The sequence below is a fragment of the Hylobates moloch genome, unplaced genomic scaffold, assembly GCF_009828535.3.
Source record: "Hylobates moloch isolate HMO894 unplaced genomic scaffold, HMol_V3 SCAFFOLD_2, whole genome shotgun sequence".
In the NCBI taxonomy this organism is placed as follows: Eukaryota; Metazoa; Chordata; class Mammalia; order Primates; family Hylobatidae; genus Hylobates; species Hylobates moloch.
The window spans coordinates 37,831,923-37,849,235 of record NW_026652277.1 but is presented as its reverse complement, the minus strand read 5'-3'; the positions used below and the strand labels follow the sequence as shown (position 1 = coordinate 37,849,235).

Genomic DNA, 17,313 nt, shown 5'->3' with positions numbered 1-17,313 from the left:
TAACTGCTAGTTTCTTCTATGGCACTGCTTATTTGCATGGTAGTGTGTGTCTCCATAGAGTCCTCATTCAACAGTTAGATGTTAGAGTGCTCTGAGGACAGGGCTTAAACAGTCAAAAACTATTTCTTAAATTTCTCTAGAACTTCTTCTTTAAAATTAAACTCCATGATTTGTTTGAATTAAATTTTACTATCACACACATACACACACACACACACACACACACACTCTCTCTCTCTCTCTTTTTGCTTTAAATGAAGAATAATAACTTGTATTTCTACTTGTCAGATAATTTCTGATTTTTGTTTTACTCTTTGTGAAATGTCAAAGATAAAACTTCCATGAAGTTTTAAAAATCTAGAATCATCATTCATATAGTATGAAAACAATTTTACACTTCTTGTTCTTTAAACCTTTTTCCGTTATTCTACTGAGCACCAGAAGAAAGTCAGATATTTCCTGTGATGCTAAAATTTCTTCCAGATCACATGCTGAAATACCTTTTTTCTTTTTTCTCTGAGGGTTCTCTTAAATGATCAAATGTAGACTTTTAAGTGTATATGGCCAGCTCTTTCATCTGAGCTACTTTGTCTAAATATTTATGCTATTCAGATAACATGTATCTTCAATATTCAGCTTTGCATATGGGCTATACTTCAACCAAATAGTATTCCTTTTTCTTCTTTTAGGTTTAACTGAATTAGAGGTATGTTCCATCCATGTTAAATGGGTTCAAAAGACCTACTTGAATTTGAAATACTCCTGTTCATTATAAAATAAAATGTGACTGTGTTTCTAAGTATGCATAGTTTTTATAATCTATAACATTTTAATTTGTTATTTTCCCTGAGATCATGTAAGTATTTCTTTTAAAAATTTAGTTTTTATAAAATGGCTTATGTTTTATGTATGTTTGGCCTTTATGTTTTCTAAAGATGCAAAGCTGAATGGTTGCAAGGAACAGCTCTGCACCTTGAGGCCTGGTCAATATTTGAATACTTGTGTATAGCATAACAAATATCTTTTAGACTGAATACGTTATTAGTAGTGCTTTCAAGGGATATATAGCAAAGTTTATGGGTAATAGAGTTGAAAATCTATGTAGTCAGTAGATTTGCAAAGTTAGAGAAGAAGTTGCAAAGAAAGTTAGGTTTTAAGGAAAATTTATCTTCATGTTCTAAATGGCCTTTTAAAATTCTATTTTTATAAACTCTGATCAGTCTTAACTAAATTTTGCGTTTAAACTTTTGGATAAAACTCACGTTACAGGGGTTCTTGCAGTGTGAACTTAGTGCCGTATTTGGGCTTGTTTTTATGATTTTCTTGCACTAAACTTGGAATGCACTCTTGAAGAATAGGTTTTTGGCTGTCAAGGACCTTCGTAGTCATACACTAGCTCTTAATCACTGTGTCTGTGGAGTGTCTTGCTGGTGGAGCGCTCAGTGAATTGACTTCCCTTTCTCTCTACTTCCTGCCAAGACTTTTTGAAATGTTTTAATGAAAGAGAGAGAGAGAGAAAGAGAAAGAGGAGAGAGAGAGAGAGAGAGAAAGAGAATTTTACCACTTGTGGTAGAGAACATCTTTACTTGGTTATGCTGTTTGCCATGTGATGGTTATGGAGTTACTGCTATAATAGAAACTGTCAGCTCTAAGTTATCAGTGCAAGTTTTGGATTAATAGCATCCTTAGCTTTTATTTCCCTCAGTCCTCTTGCTCATTTCATTATGCCTTAGAGAATGGAGAATTGGGAATCATAATAAATGATTTAGTGTTCTACTGTTTAATTTGACTTTTCTTGAATATGTTAGACTTAACCTGAAAGTTTTGGTTGTGATGGGTTTACATTCTCTGTGAGTTTGATAGCCTTCAGCAAAAATTAGCCTCTATTAGCACAGTGAATTGATAATTGCCCAGCATTTCGTCTTTCATTGGATTCTGACTTCACTCTGGAAGCAAAGATGTTACAAAGAAGGTTACCCTGCCTCATAGTTTGGAGTTTCCCACATCAACGTTGGAAGGTGTCTTTTGGTAGGCTCTTAAACAATTATGGAGCTGTGGAAATAGCCTTAGGTGAGGAGCTGAACATCCCAAGTTCTCAAGTGCCTCTGTTTATTGAATTACAGACACTTATCTGTAAATGATGATGATTTTTTTGGCGGGGGGTGGTGGTAAGAGGTACTTTGGTAAATGCTTTGTGTGCATTATGTTATTTAATTCATGTAGTAAATTGGAAGCAGGCATTATCCCAGTTTTACAGATGAGAAAACCAGGGGTTAGAGAAGTTAAGCAGCTTGCCCAAGGTCACACAGCCAGTAAATATAAAGCTAGAATTCATACCCAAGGACTGCCTGACTCCAAGACCTGTTTCTTTGCTGCTCTGCATTCTGCTATATGTAAAGTACTGTGTGCTTATTATGAGGATTAAATAAGCTAATGTGTACATCCTTTGTAAAGTAAGATATTAGTCTTTGTATGGTAAAAATATGGACATGTTTGGAACGTGGAACTGTTACTAATCTTTTCTGCCATTTTAAGACTTCACGTGCATTTCATAATTTTATATAAATATTTTACACCTTCAAGATTGTTCATATGTTGTCAATGTCATGTTTCTTGATTTATCAAGTACTCATGTTATTCTTTAAAAACCCTTTCTAAGAAGGAAGGACATCTATATCCCCTCCCCCCACATAATTCCATGGATTTTTGTTTTGAAAAGAAAAAACTTAATTTTACATCAGAATCTTTAGAATTTTTTGGACTCCAGAATTTAATAGTTATATTATTCACTTATAATTTCATACTAGAGAATAAGGTCTTCAATATTCCACTATTTTAAAAGATAATACAAGATAAACACATACAGAAGAGGTTTGATTGCTCCAGTAAGGATACTGAATAGTCAAACAATTTTCAACAACTTAGTTTACTACCTATATATACAAGCTATTTTGAGTGTTGATACGTTACTGAAATACTTTGAAGCCTTCCTTAGTTTGTATGCATTGCTGAAATACCCCAAGGTTTGATTCTAGAATGCTTGAAAAATTTTAAATTGCAAAAGGAAAACAAATGAATGCTTACTCATGTTGTAACACTTTTCTGTAATTTACCTCAATTTCTAAGGTTGTACCTTTTATTCAGGTTAGTAATAGGTTTTAAGTACTCTTGATTCCAAGTAATTTGTTTAATTGTCTTAATGCTATCTTTATAATCATTTTAAGCTGTGGCGCTCTTGTGAGCGAGTGCCCAGAAGCTGGAAAATTGACATCCAGGCAGTGAGGTCTGCTTTCTCTTACCGGCCCCCGTGGCATTCTCTGTGACCTCACAAAGCGCTTTTAAAATCTTTTAGCTTCTATAGCTTTGAAGGCAAAGCCCTAGAATATGGCTTGGAAATTCAGAAAAAAATGATAATTTAAATAAAGATAAATGTAAATATTTGTAGACAAAGCTTTCAAGTCCAAACTGGTTTTAAATACCCTCTAAACATATAAAAATATTTTCAAAGTCATTTTTTAAACCCACAAGCAATAGAGTATAAAAGTCCCTATCAATAGCACATGTTTAGTGATGATTGCAAGTATTTGTTTGAAATATAAATTTTGAAATTCTAACTTTTGATTAAAGTAGAAGTATGAATTTTTAAACCTTACTTTTCAGATGAGAAATTAGAAATTTTGTCTTCATATTTTATAAGAATTGGTGAATCTGCTGGGTTTTTGTGATATTTAAGATTTTTCTTTTATTATCAAAGAAAAATGTTGGATGCCAGCGGAGCATGCCTGTAGTCCCAGCTACTTTGGAGGCTGAGGAGGGAGGATCGCCTGAGCCTGTACCACTGCACGCCAGCCTGGGTGACTGAGCTAGTCCCTCTCTCAAAAATAAACAACAACCAATTTCAAGTGTTTAATATATCCCCATGTAAATATTCAGCAGTAAAAGATGATTATCTGTTTTGCAATTACTTACATAATGCTTTCTGTGAATATAAAACTGAACTTTAGATGTGAAAGTTGTACGAGGCAGTTTCTGCACCAAAGAAGTTTTAGCGTGAAGAAATTTCAGTTTGATACAATTTAAAGGTAATGTAATCATACTGGGTTTGAAGGTTTTCTAGGATATGTCTTTATGGGAAACCCAACTGATTCAGCTGCCTGTAGGGCCCCCAAGTACAACTTCACATTTGCCTGATGTGCCTGGACTATATCTAGAAATGTTCTTTATTATTATTACTATTTTTGGCCATAAGCCAGACTTCCTGGGTCAGCATTGAGCAAAACTTGTAACAGGTGTCTGACTACTTCCTCTCACCTCCAGTCCATATGGTCAGAGCTTTACTTGTTCTGTGACTTTGGATACTCTCCCTTAAGTACTGACCACCTTACTGAACGACCCTCAGTTTGCCTTTCTAGTTTTAGCTGAGTTACTCTTCTATTAGGTGGTTATTTACCTGAATTTTTGCTTTTTTCCTTCATCATTTGGAGATGACTTTTTGCAGATTGAATCTTGTACCAGGATTTTCCATCTCTATTTCTGCTTTGATAAATCTTACCCATACTTCAAGGCTATTAATTCTTTTTTTTTTTTTTTTTTGAAACGGAGTATCGCTCTGTCGCCAGGCTGGAATGCAGTGGTGCAATCTCGGCTCACTGCAACTTCCGCCTCCTGGGTTCAAGCGATTCCCTTGCCTTAGCCTCCCAAGTAGCTGGGACTACAGGAGTGCGCCAGCATGCCCAGCTAATATTTTGTATTTCTTTAGTAGAGATGGGGTTTCACCATGTTGGCCAAGATGGTCTCGATCTCCTGACCTCGTGATCCGCCCACCTCGGCCTTCCAAAGTGCTGGGATTACAGGCATGAGCTGCCGTGCCCGGCCCGACCATGAATTCTTACTTCTATCTTCCTGTGTGTTACATGTCTTATTGCATTTAAAAAAATTAACGTAAAATACATGTAACATAAAATTTACTATCTTAACCATTTTTAAGTGCAGTTTAGCTGTGTTAAGTATATTCACATTATTGTGCAACAGATTTCCAGAACTTTTTCATCTTGCAGACCTGAAACTCTGGATTAAGCCACAAGCCCCATTTTCTTTTCTTCAAGTTCCTGGCAGCCACCATTCTACCTTCTTTCTGTTTGTTTGAGCTTGAGTACTTTAGATACCTCATGTAAGTGGAATCATACAGTGTTTGTCTTGTAGTGACTGGCTTATTTTACTTAGCATGACGTCTTCAAGGTTCATCCATCTTGTAGCATGTGACGGGATTTCCTTCTTAAGGCTAAATATTTTATATATATATGTGTGTGTGTGTGTGTATATATATATGTATGTGTGTGTGTGTGTATATATATATATATATACATACCACATTTTGTTTTATCCATTCATCTTTCAGTGGACGTTTGGGTTGTTTACAGCTTTTGACTATTGTGAATAATACTGCAGTGAACATGGGTGTGCAAATATCTCTTTGAGATTCTACTTTCAATTCTTTGGATTATATATCCAACAGTGGAATTGCTGGGTCATATAGTAATTCTATTTTTAGAATGAAAAGTGTTGCTATAGTCTTATTTTCGACCTTAATTTGACTACCACAGCCATACTGCTTTCAGTCTTCTCCTTTAAGCTTATGTCTCTTTTTGTTTATGTTTTGGAAAATATGGAAATCATGGAGCATATGTAAATATAGAAAAATATATTTTATATCTAAAGTCTAATTGTGATTTATACATTTTAGTAGAAGAGGGTGTTGGTGATGTGAATACTAACAAAAGACTATAGAAATCTGATTATCTTTTGCTTTCTATTTTTTAGTAAGTAAACTTGATTAGAAAAATGTTATAGATCAAAATCGGTTTATATATTTACTCTTAAAATCTGTGGCTATTGGCCAGGTGCGGTGGCTCATGCCTGTCTGTAATCCCAGGACTTTGGGAGGCTGAGGCGGGTGGATCACTTGAGGTCAGGAGTTCAAGACTAGCCTGACCAATATGGTGAAATGCCGTCTCTACTAAAAATGCAAAAAATTAGCCGGGCGTGGTGGAGGGCATCTGTAGTCCCAGCTACTCTGGAGGCTGAGGCAGGAGAATGGCGTGAACCCAAGAGGCAGAGCTTGCAGTGAGCCGAGATTGCGCCACTGCAGTCCAGCCTGGGTGACAGAGCGAGACACCATCTTAAAAAAAAAAAAAAAAAATCTACGGCTAGCATTTAAGTATCAAAATCCTTGCACTAAGTAACATCCCCAAACTGTAAGTCTAGTAAGACTTAGTATTTGCTTCTTTTTGGAAAGATACCAGAGAAACATCATATGGTGTCTGTAATTCTATTGTATGGAATATTATATTTTCTCTTATTCATAAGCTAGGAGCTCAAACGTTAGAACTTTGAGGTGCTATAGTAAAAAGTTAGAGCTTTGTTAAAAATTACACCAAAAGTTAGAACTTTGAGGTGTTCTTGATCTCTACTACAGTGCTATAATGAAAACCTGTAATACTGTTTTAACAATTTGAACTGGTTCATAATAATCATGGGAAGATGTGCTTTATTTTTGTATACCTTTGCTGTTAATAATAACAAATGAGGCTGGGCGTGGTGGCTCACGCCTATAATCCCAGCACTTTGGGAGGCTGAGGTGGGCGGATCACGAGGTCAGGAGATGGAGACCATCTTGGCTAACACGGTGAAACCCCGTCTCTACTAAAAATACAAAAAATTAGCCAGGCGTGGTGGTGGGCACCTGTAGTCCCAGCTATGTGGGAAGCTGAGGCAGGAAAATGGCGTGAATCCGGAAGGCGGAGCTTGCAGTGAGCCAAGATTGCGCCACTGCACTCCAGCCTGGGCGACAGAGCGAGGCTCTGTCTCAAAAGAAAAAAAGGGAAGAACTGTACTCCCCCCCCCCCCCCCAATTCCACTATGTATTACCATGATTCTCCATTTGAACTGGTAAATAATAATAAACCTGTCTCGAGCCACAAATAGCAATTCAGTTTTTGTCTCTTTGACAGGGTGGAGTTCAGCCTACTCTTTCTTAGATGTGAAAGGAAAGGAAGGTCATTTCATGCCTTGTTGATAAAGGTAAGGTCATAGTAATTATTAAATAATTTGAGATGTTTGGTAGGCATCCTTACTGCTTTTTGACATTCTGACTTTGTGGTATGCTGAAGTTAACAGAAAGATAATACATTTTGTAAGATGAATGGAATCTGTAATTGTTCCTTTAGTTATCAGTAAAAACACATAAGATAAGGAAACTGGTGTAAATCAACATGACAAAGTGGATGTGGATTTGTCCTATAATGAGAAAGTAACTTGTGCTTTTCATTTGAAATGTTGGCCTACACACTTAGTCTGTTCCTCAAACATTTACACACTTGGTAATAACCTTTTACCAACCATTGCTGATATCATCACGATAACGTTTCAGGTTAATACAAACTAGATTACAAAATTATGCCATTTTAAAGCAAATCCATCCATTATACTTTTCATGCTGATAGTTCTAGTTGGTGTCACTCATTTTAGAGGACAAATGTGAAACAGGTGGTGTGGACTTCAGAGGCCCTGCCTCTGACCCACATATGTTAGTGAATGTTAACTTGGAGACTCTTCTAAGAATTTGCACCTATTATAGCTATTTTTATAGTGTGCTACAGTGTTCAAATGCTATTACGAATGCTTTAAATGAATTCAGTTTGTTCTTCACAAGTCTGTGAAAACTGTTCTGTTAATATTCCCATTTTATAGATGTTAAAACTGAAGCATTGGAAAATTAAGAAAATTGCCCAGGATTATGTAGATAGTAAGTGGTAGAGTTGGAATTACATTGAGACCTCCTGATCTTTACTTCAGTGCTATACTGAAAACCTATAATACTATTTGGATAATTTGAACTGGCTCATAATAATGATGGGAGGATGTGCTTTTCTTTTGATATATCTTTTCTAATAACACATGAACAAATGTAGGATGAATACATGTTACACTTCTTAATGGGTTTGACTTTACTCCAGTGAACTCTATCAAAAATTTTTTATACTTTAAATCCTTATAAATCTACTCAGTAAAGTTTTCAGAAACTTACTTTTGCATATTTATAAAATATTTCATTGCTTGCTTAAAAATAACCATATTAAAAGATGGTAGCGTAATTTTAAGAAAGCAGAAATAATGTACTTTACAAGTATTAGTATTACTCCTTTAGGGGCTATAAATACAATATATATTTTTTTCCCCTGGCTAAGTTTTGTGAGGTTAGATTTTCAGCATAGTAAGTTTCAGTTGGGTCACGTATTATGCCACTGTGCGTAAAAACTCACATTGATTCAAGTATCAGAATCATAGAATTTTCTTCATGGAGAGGGATGGTTGGGGAGTAAGCTAGAAATAATTGGTCTTGATTTGGGTTGCTGTCTCTTTCCAAAGGTTAGCATCTGAAGTGTGGGGCAGGGCATCAGGAACCTTCCTCCCAGGGTGAGGGGTTTGGAAAAGGTTTTGTTCATTTTTGAGTCATGCTTCCAGTTGTTGATGGGATCAGAAATTAACCCCAGAGGAAAGGGGCCTTTTACCAGGAGTTGGGATGGGGTTAGAGAACCAGTCAGATAGATTGGCCTTAGGTTTGGCATTTCCTGTTAGTGAACTGAAGTAAATGGGAAAGCAGAGAAAACCACTGCCTGTGCACTAAGCTCTGCAAAGAGAGAGCGAGCGGGTGCCTATAGGCACCTTTCTCTAGAAATACATTTTAGGATTAATTTAAATTAATCTAGATCCTACATCCCCTACCCCCAGTAGGAATTATAATGTCTGTATTTTGGAGATTTGCCAGAACAGTGGGAATGGCTCAGCAGGTAAATTAAGTTTTTAAACTGTAAGAAAGTGAGGCCAAGGAAAGTAGAAACTGAAATGCAAACATATTTTTCCAGAGATATCAACTATCAAATACACTGAGATATATTTTATATATGTCTAGAAGTATAATATTTATTAATAATAGAAAAAACAGTATTTTTATTAGTGAAAATACTCTATGCTTATTAGACAAATTTGGTAGCAAAAGGTAAATTACACCACTTCAATATCAGCACTTTTATATTTCCTGTGTTTGTGTGCGTGCACATGTGTGCGTGTGTGTGTATATATGCATTTAAATTGGAATTGTATTGCCTATATTGATGAATGGTCTTCTAAAAATATTTTAATGGCTCTACCATCTTGTATCATCTTATATTTTATTATTTCAGGTTTTATTTCTAGGATATATTCCTAACAGTGGAATAATTAGATCAAGGAATGAGAACATTTTTAAAGGCTCTTTAAGCATATTGCAAAATTGCTTTCAGGAATGCTGTATGACTAATATTTGTTTCAGGAGCATAGAGGGGACTGGTTTCCATTGTTTTAATATGCTATTTTTTAATTCCTTCTAAGGTTTGTTAAAAACCAAAATTGCAACAAATTTAGTTTAAAGATACTAGGTTTTTATTAGCAATTCATGAATCAGTAGCATCTCATCTAAACACTTAGAAAAGGTGCTCCCATGAGCTGAGCAGAGGACGTTATTTTTATAGGCTGGAAAGGGCTGAAGAAAGCAGAAACAGGAAATGAAAAGTGAATTGGTCATTTCAAAGTAACTTTCCTTATAGAATTAAAACAGAGAGGACTTTCTTGTTATACTGGCCCAGGTAAACTAGGCTCCTCCTCATTGGCTGCTGTGCGTCTCCTAATTTTTTTTCTGAAAACAGGCCCATTTCAAAGTTCAGTTTGATTATGTGGCTCCCAGCCACATAATGACTGCATTCTGAGTGACTCCATTTTGGTCTTGTCTGGTATATAGGGCCTAGTACAGAAGCTCAGTCCAAATCAGTGGCCTCCCATACATTTCATTTAACAGGTTGTGCTTTTTTTCTTCTGATATGCTTATTAAGCATTTGTATTTCACCTTCTGTGAGTTCCCAGTTCATGTGTTTGCCAGTTTGTCTGTTACAGTTTTAGTTTATTACTAATTTGTATGACCTCCTTATGTAATTAAGATGACCAGCTCTTTAACTGTCATTTATATCAAATATTTCTACCATTTATTTACCCTCTATTTTAATGAATTTATTGAAGTATAGCAGTTTCACATTGTATATTCAGGCAGGTTTAATAGATTTTTTCTTATAATTTCATTTCCAGATTTAGAAAACCAAAAAATGACAATTTAAATAGCAAAAATAGATGAATTATGTGGTATGTTTCTGGATCTATTTTGTCATTCACTCTTCCTAACAATCTTAGGTAGTGATTGTAAATGAGGAATCTAAGGCAAGGCAAGATTGAGTAACCTATGTAAGATAATCCAGCGAGTAAATGGTAGAGCTGGTATTTGAACTGGTCATATAATTGTAAATCCTGTGCTCTTTAGCAGTACCTTATACTTCCCGGTAGAATAGAACAGAACAAGGGACTCTTAAAATGTTTAATGTATTAATGAAAAGTGTCAAGGAAAACATTTGGATTTGAGTGTTTAAATTTGATTCTTTGGGAGGTCAAGGCAGGAGGATTCCTAGAGCCCACAAGTTTGAAACCAGCCTAGGCAACATGGCTAGACCTGGTCTCTGTAAAACATTTTTTAAAAATTAGCCGGGTGTGCTGGGGTGTGCCTGTTGTCCCAGCTACTCCAGGAGGCTGAGGCAGGAGGATCACTTGAGCTCAGAGGTTGAGGCTACGGTGAGCCGTGTTAGCACCACTGTACTCCAGCTTGGGTGACAGAGCGAGACCCCGTCTCAAAAATAAATAAAAAAATAAATAAAATACATTTGATTCTTATTTTTCTAGTATCCAGTGATTTTTCTTTTCCTGTTGTTTGGTCCAGAAGATCTTTAAATTTTTTCCCCATTATTATAGAATTAGGAGTAGAAAAATACTTTGTTTAATAACTATATCTCATGATATATTTGTATCATTAAATTGGTGTGCATATGAGCAAGACTATACTACACAGTGAAAAATCAGTTTTTAATACAAAGTTTGATACTTTAAAAGAAAAAAACAATGTATATTGAAAATACTGTGGTTATACCAACCGTATGGACTGTTTGGAATTCCTAGACTAAATTTGAATTTAATTAGTTATAGCTTTGTTATTTGTGGTATTCATCCAGTATCTAAGAGAAGTGATGATCATAACAATATTTTTATGGAACATCTTATTATATAAAATGACAATAATACCAATTATTATTATTTTATTCATAATTTTTGACTTTTTAAAAAACATGCAACATGCTGTTAAGTGTATGTGTGTTTCTCATTTACTAAAAAATAGAATTTTCCTAGCAGGATGGCCCTAGAGCTGAAGCATTATATATCTTTGGTTGGTTCTCATTCAAGAATTGGCAGAGTTTCAGAGTACTGTACTTCTAACTTGTCTCCATAAATTCAAGGCAGAACAGCAAATATGCCCTAAAAACAATGCATTAAATGATATATTTTTATTTTTACTTTTTATTTTACTTATTTTGAGACAAGGTCTCCCTTTGATGCCTAGGCTGGAGTACAATGGCACGATCATAGCTCACTGCAGCCTCAACCTCCTGGGCAGCAATCCTCCCACCTCAGCCTCCTGAGTATCAGGGACTACAAGCACACACTACCACCTCAGAGTAATTTTGTTTTGTTTTTCTTTAAAAATGGGATTGTATGGTGTTGCCCAGGCTGGTCTCGAACTTCTCAGTTCAAGCAGTCCTCCTGCCTTGGCCTCCTGAAGTACTGGGATTACAGGTATGAATCACTGCACCTGACCATTAAAATGATTTTTTTTTTTTTTTTTTGAGACAGAGTTTCACTCTGTCACCCAGGCTGGAGTGCAGTGATGCGATCGTGGCTCACTACAACTTCTGCCTCCTAGGTTCAAGCGATTCTATGCCTCAGCCTCCCAAGTAGCTGAGATTACAGGCGTGCCACCACGCCCGGCTAATTTTTATATTTTTAGTAGAGACGGGGTTTCACCATTTTAGCCAGGCTGGTCTTGAACTTCTGATCTCAAGTGATTGGCCCTCCTTGGCTTCCCAAAGTGCTGAGATTATAGTCCTGAGCCACTGGGTCCAGCCCTAAAATATTTTAATCAACTTTTAAAGTCAGAAAATTCTTGTGTGTGGAAAAGATGCAACATCATAATTGTAAAGTTTTACCTTGCATAATATTGCCATTTTTTATTGTAGCAAAATGTGTATACCATAAAATGGGCAATTTTAACCATTTTCAAGTGTGTATTCACTTGTATTTCCGTGGCATTCAGTATGTTTACATTCTTGTACCATTACCATCATCCATCTCCAGAACATTTTCATCTTCTGCAACTGAAACTGTACCTTCTAACTCCATTTTCCAGTCCCCTCAGTCCCTGGCAACCCCCATTCTGCTTACTGTCTCTCTCTGTGAATTTGGCTATAACATTACTATTGTTGAAGGATATAGGGCCTCTCCCCCACAAACACATGCCTATTTAGAAGAATTTTTCTTGTTTTGGTTTTGGTGTTTCTTCATCAATAGATTCAGGTCATGTGTCCTCGGCAAGTTACTGTATAGGTGATCTTCAGCAGAAGAATTTGGCAATGAGAGGAGCTGGGTTCAAGTTCAAGGCTGGGGCAAGTGTAATATTTCAACTTTTTTTTTTTTTTGCAATCCACTCTGTCACTCAGGCTGGATTGCAGTGGTGTGATCTCAGCTCACTGCAACCTCCACCTCCCAGGTTCAAGCGATTCTCCTGCCTCAGCCTCCTGAGTAGCTGGGAGTACAGGTGTGCGCCACCACAACCAGCTAATTTTTGTATTTTTAGTAGAGACGGGGTTTCATCATATTGGCCAGGATGGTCTCGAACGCCTGACCTCGGTGATTCTCCCGCCTTGGTCTCTCAAAGTGCTGGGATTACAGGCATGAGCCACTGCGCCTGGCCTAATATTTCAACCTTTCTAGGCCTTTTTTTCTTCAGCCGTAAAATAAGGCTATTGGTTTCACCTCATCTGATGGCTAAGCTGCCTTTTAGCTCTAAAAATAATCTTTGTTAAATAGGCTGAGATATCCTATAGTGGTTTATAAGTGAAAGGAAAGACTTAGGGATAAGACATTTCTCAACCCTGGCTATGCACCTGACTAAATTAATGAGGCTTTGGAAAATACCCGATTCTCATCTCTGAAAGATTGTGATTCTGAATTTCAAACTCAAGAATGTGTGAAAAGCTGTGTAGGGAATCTAATGGACAGCCAGTTTGGAAATACTGTGATGAAAAAGGTTCCTATGCTACTGTCCCCCTCACTCTTTTTTTTCTTTTTTTCCCATGGAAGGATTGAGGAGGATGACATCTTTCCATGGGTTTTTTAATTTAAAAAATTATTTCCCCTTCCATAGAGGAATATTTTCCTCATAGCATGCAGAGGGAACATGATAGTCTTTTGTGTTTTTTCTCTTCTAGGATGCAAGAACAATTATTTCACTAATTATATTTTATGTTTTCATATGGGAACAAGTATAGCTTTGCCTTATCTTGGAAACAAGAAAGTTTTTCTCTTCATCAAAGTTTAGCTTGAGAGTGGGGAACAGGAGTAGAAATAACAAATATTTAGCTGAAAATTGTAATTTTGCCTTTCACCTCAGGTGGTGGTGTTTGGTATAGCTGCCTTCTACTGTGCTAAGCACTCAGCATATGTTGTTTCATCTTATCTTGTCAATAACTCTTTAAAGCAGAGGAGATTTTATAATCCTCTTTTTGCAGATGAAGAAAATCAGAATCAGAGACTTTACTTACCTGATACAGGTTAACCCAGATAGAATTGGTAGGGTGGAGATTTGAATTTAGGTCAGTCTGACTTACAGTACTTTTGAAAGATACAGTGTTTGTGATTTTCATAGGGAGAGTCTTCAGATCTCCTTCTGGACTGTGGGATAGAAGTAGAATTAATTGTTTTTTGTAAAGATTATCAGTTTTCATGATTTCAAATGTAGGAATTCATGGTTTACAAGATTATCATTGCTCTGATTTGGTTGGCAGTGCAAACTGAATCACCTTCAGAATGCTTACAGGTAGGATCAGAACTAGCTCTAGGCTGAATTATCAGAAAGAGTGACCTTTTCTTTCACGCGCATGCGTGTGTGTGTGTGTGTGTGTGTTTCCTTCCCTGAATTCCCTTGTGGTTTTAGCCTGCACCCAATTCTCAGTGCAGGGTTCTTTCTACTCATCTGCCTTTCCAGGCGTCATCCCAGAGAGCCTTGAAAATAGAGTTCGAAAAGTGACCGAGCTCACCTCCCTTCTTCCACTGATGAGAGAACTGTATCAGCTGGATTCTAGTCCAGAGCTGTTTGTTTATTAGAAAGTGATATGCATCTGAGGGAGAGAGTGTCTGTAAACTCTCTGAAACTACATGCCAGATTTCTGTGTGTGTATATTTTCTAGGCCATAACTTTATCAGAGTCTCAAAGGAGTCTCTGTTCAAACAAGACAAAACAGAGTTTTTGCATCCTATCATGTTAACATTATAGATGGCCTTATCTTATATTCTCTCTCTGCTACTAATCAGATATTACTGTGATAGCTTATTCTCCAAGGATCTCATATTCATTACTCATCCACGTGCTCATTTCTTTGTTGTTTACACCCTTTCTCTATTTTACAAAATACTTGAGATTGTTCATGTAAAAAAATCAAGCAGCTCATTAATAACTTGTTTTTTATGTAAAGAGAATATATTTTATAATTCAATACATGTATTAAGGAATATATTATATATGTATTAAGGAATATATTCTGTAATACATATTAATGTGCTAATAATTATTTAGTCCCTTTGAAGTATTAAAGATATGTCAATAAATTGGATCAATTTGCAGTTAAGCTATTGTTAGACTAAGGGTAAAGCAAATGCTTTTTCAGTAATCCTTTGAGGAACATGTGATTTTTTTTGATTCATGTCTCTATTCTTCATTAAGCTCAAAGTTTCACAAGTAGATGGACTGTTGATTCCCTAGAACCTACCAGAGTATTTGGCACTTAGTAATTGTGTTGAATACCCATTTAACAGTATACTCACTTCCACCCCTAACTAGCCCTCAAATTTTGTCAACTCTTAGGCATTTTTACTGTCAATACCTTGATCCTAGGGCACTATCATCTTTTGCTTTAAACTACTGTATAACTTACAACCTGCTAAAAGAATATTTTTCTGACTCTAATCTGCTTCATTCCGATCTAATGTCCCCCTTGAAGTCAGGGTGGTCTTCCAAGGTTTCAGAAGTAATGATTTAACTTCCTCAATTGAAAGCCTTTAATAGATTTTCAGTGCCCTTTGGAGTAAACATCTTAACTAACTGCCTACTGTTCCAGTTTCATATAAAAAACTGACCTTGGCCGGGCGTGGTGGCTCATGCCTGTAATCCCAGCACTTTGGGAGGCTGAAATGGGTGGATCACTTGAGGTTAGGAGTTCGAGACCAGCCTGGCCAACATGGTGAAACCCCATCTCTCCTTAAAATACAAAAATTAGCTGGGTGTGGTGGCAGGAGCCTGTAATCCCAGCTGCTTGGGAGGCTGAGCAGGAGAATCACTTGAACTCAGGAGGCTGAGGTTGCAGTGAGCCAAGATGGTGCCATTGCACTCCAGCCTGGGAGACAGAGCGAGACTCTGTCTCAAAAAAAAAACAAAAAACAAAAAACAAACAAAAAGCTGACCTCAAGTCAGTTAAATGGAGGATACCTTCAAATTGGATAAGAGTTATAACCACCCTAGGGAGGTTCTAGAGTTTCTCATAACCTTATTTAGGTGTTAATAAAATTTTCAGACATGAATAAGATGACATCTTACGAAATATCAACTGCAAACATACATTTTATACTTACAGATTATGGTTGAGTAAATGCAACAATGCCCCCAAACTTCCCTTCTCCGTGTATCTAACACTCTTTGCAGTAAGACTTTGTAGTTGTTCCTATTAAGAAGTGAAGTCTATTTTCCCAGCTCTTGAATGTGGGCTGGCCTTGTGATTTGCTTTAGCCGATAGAGTACAGCAGAAGTAATGGTGTACCAGTTCCCAGCCTGGGCCTTAAGAGGTCTTGCTTGCTTCTGTTCCCCTTGGAACTCTGTCACTGCTGTGAGCACACGAACAGGCTCACCTGGTGGAAGGGGAGCAGCTAAATGGAGCAGAGCCAAGTCCTTTTACTTGAGTCTGGCGCTCTCAGACCAGCCGTCAGCCAGCTGACCAAAAATATGTAAGGCAGAACAGCCAACATCAGCAGAGCCACCTACCTAACCTGTACCTGACCACACATGCTTGAGGGAACCCAGCTGAGACCTGAAGATCCTCCCATCTTGATCTGTAGACTCATGAGCAATTAATGTTTGGAGCCACTGAGTTTTAGGGTAGCTTATTTTTGCAGCAGTAGTAAACAGATAAACAGATATTAGTGCCTTTTCCATCTCATCACTGAGAAGATGACTAAGTAAAAAGGAGCAAGTTGAAGATGTTGCTCCTTTATTTAGCACATCATTATTATTGTGGTTTAGAAAGATTTGACAAATGCATTTGCCTGTTTCTAAGAATTTGCATAGAATGGTAGAGTTTGGACATTTTCCTATTCTGATTTGTTTTAAAAACCGTAATAAGAGAATACAAAATATCTTTGTTTTTTAACTGCAGCCATTGGTGCTAACATATTTATCACCAGGGAAGAAACTTTATTTTTCAAACTTCAGGGAAGAAAAGACATTTTGCCAGAATGCCTGACCACTTTGTGGTTTTTGAAGGAAATGTTAAGTTTATATAGAAAAAGGACATGACTTCCATTTCTGGCATTATGGCAGAACAAATATTTTGAAAAAAATCATCTAGGATTTAAAAATATATGTAATCTAAAGAGCTCAATCTAATTATTTAATATGATTGTAAAACATGTTGCTGACCTGGAAAGATACTAAGGTAAATCTTCAGAAGGAAGAAATAAGAAAACACGAATCCAGAAAAATACTGAATGTGACTGAGCCCTGGTCACACAATCCCGGAAATGTGGTATTCACGGTGAAAGGATATACTTGGAACAAAACTTTCCCTTCAGAAGGAAGGTTAGTAAATGTGGAAAAAATGAAGAACATAAAGTAAGATGATAGAAATAAATTCAAATATATCTTTAGTTACAATAAATGTAAAGGTACTGCACTTTTTAGTTCTAAGACAAAGATTGGTAACACTGCATTTCCAAAAATCCAGGTCTACGTGGTTTGTAAGTGCTATGCCTAAGTTATAAATTTAAAAATGGTTAAAAATAACAAGTGAAAAATAATATATC

The 17,313-nt window shown here is 36.6% G+C and overlaps 1 protein-coding gene across 4 annotated transcripts in view; it reads left to right on the top strand.

Moving 5' to 3' along the window:
* The window catches only part of BMPR1B (bone morphogenetic protein receptor type 1B), a 403,893-nt gene that overhangs the window by 115,136 nt on the left and 271,444 nt on the right, over positions 1 to 17,313 (top strand). For 3 of the 4 annotated variants that reach the window (XM_032137249.2, XM_058432816.1, XM_058432822.1), the window contains exon 2: positions 7,011 to 7,080. The exons of the other annotated variant lie outside the window; for it this stretch is intronic. The gene's annotated coding sequence lies outside the window, so the exon portion shown is untranslated. The remainder of the gene's footprint in view (positions 1 to 7,010; positions 7,081 to 17,313) is intronic. 4 annotated transcript variants of the gene reach the window in all.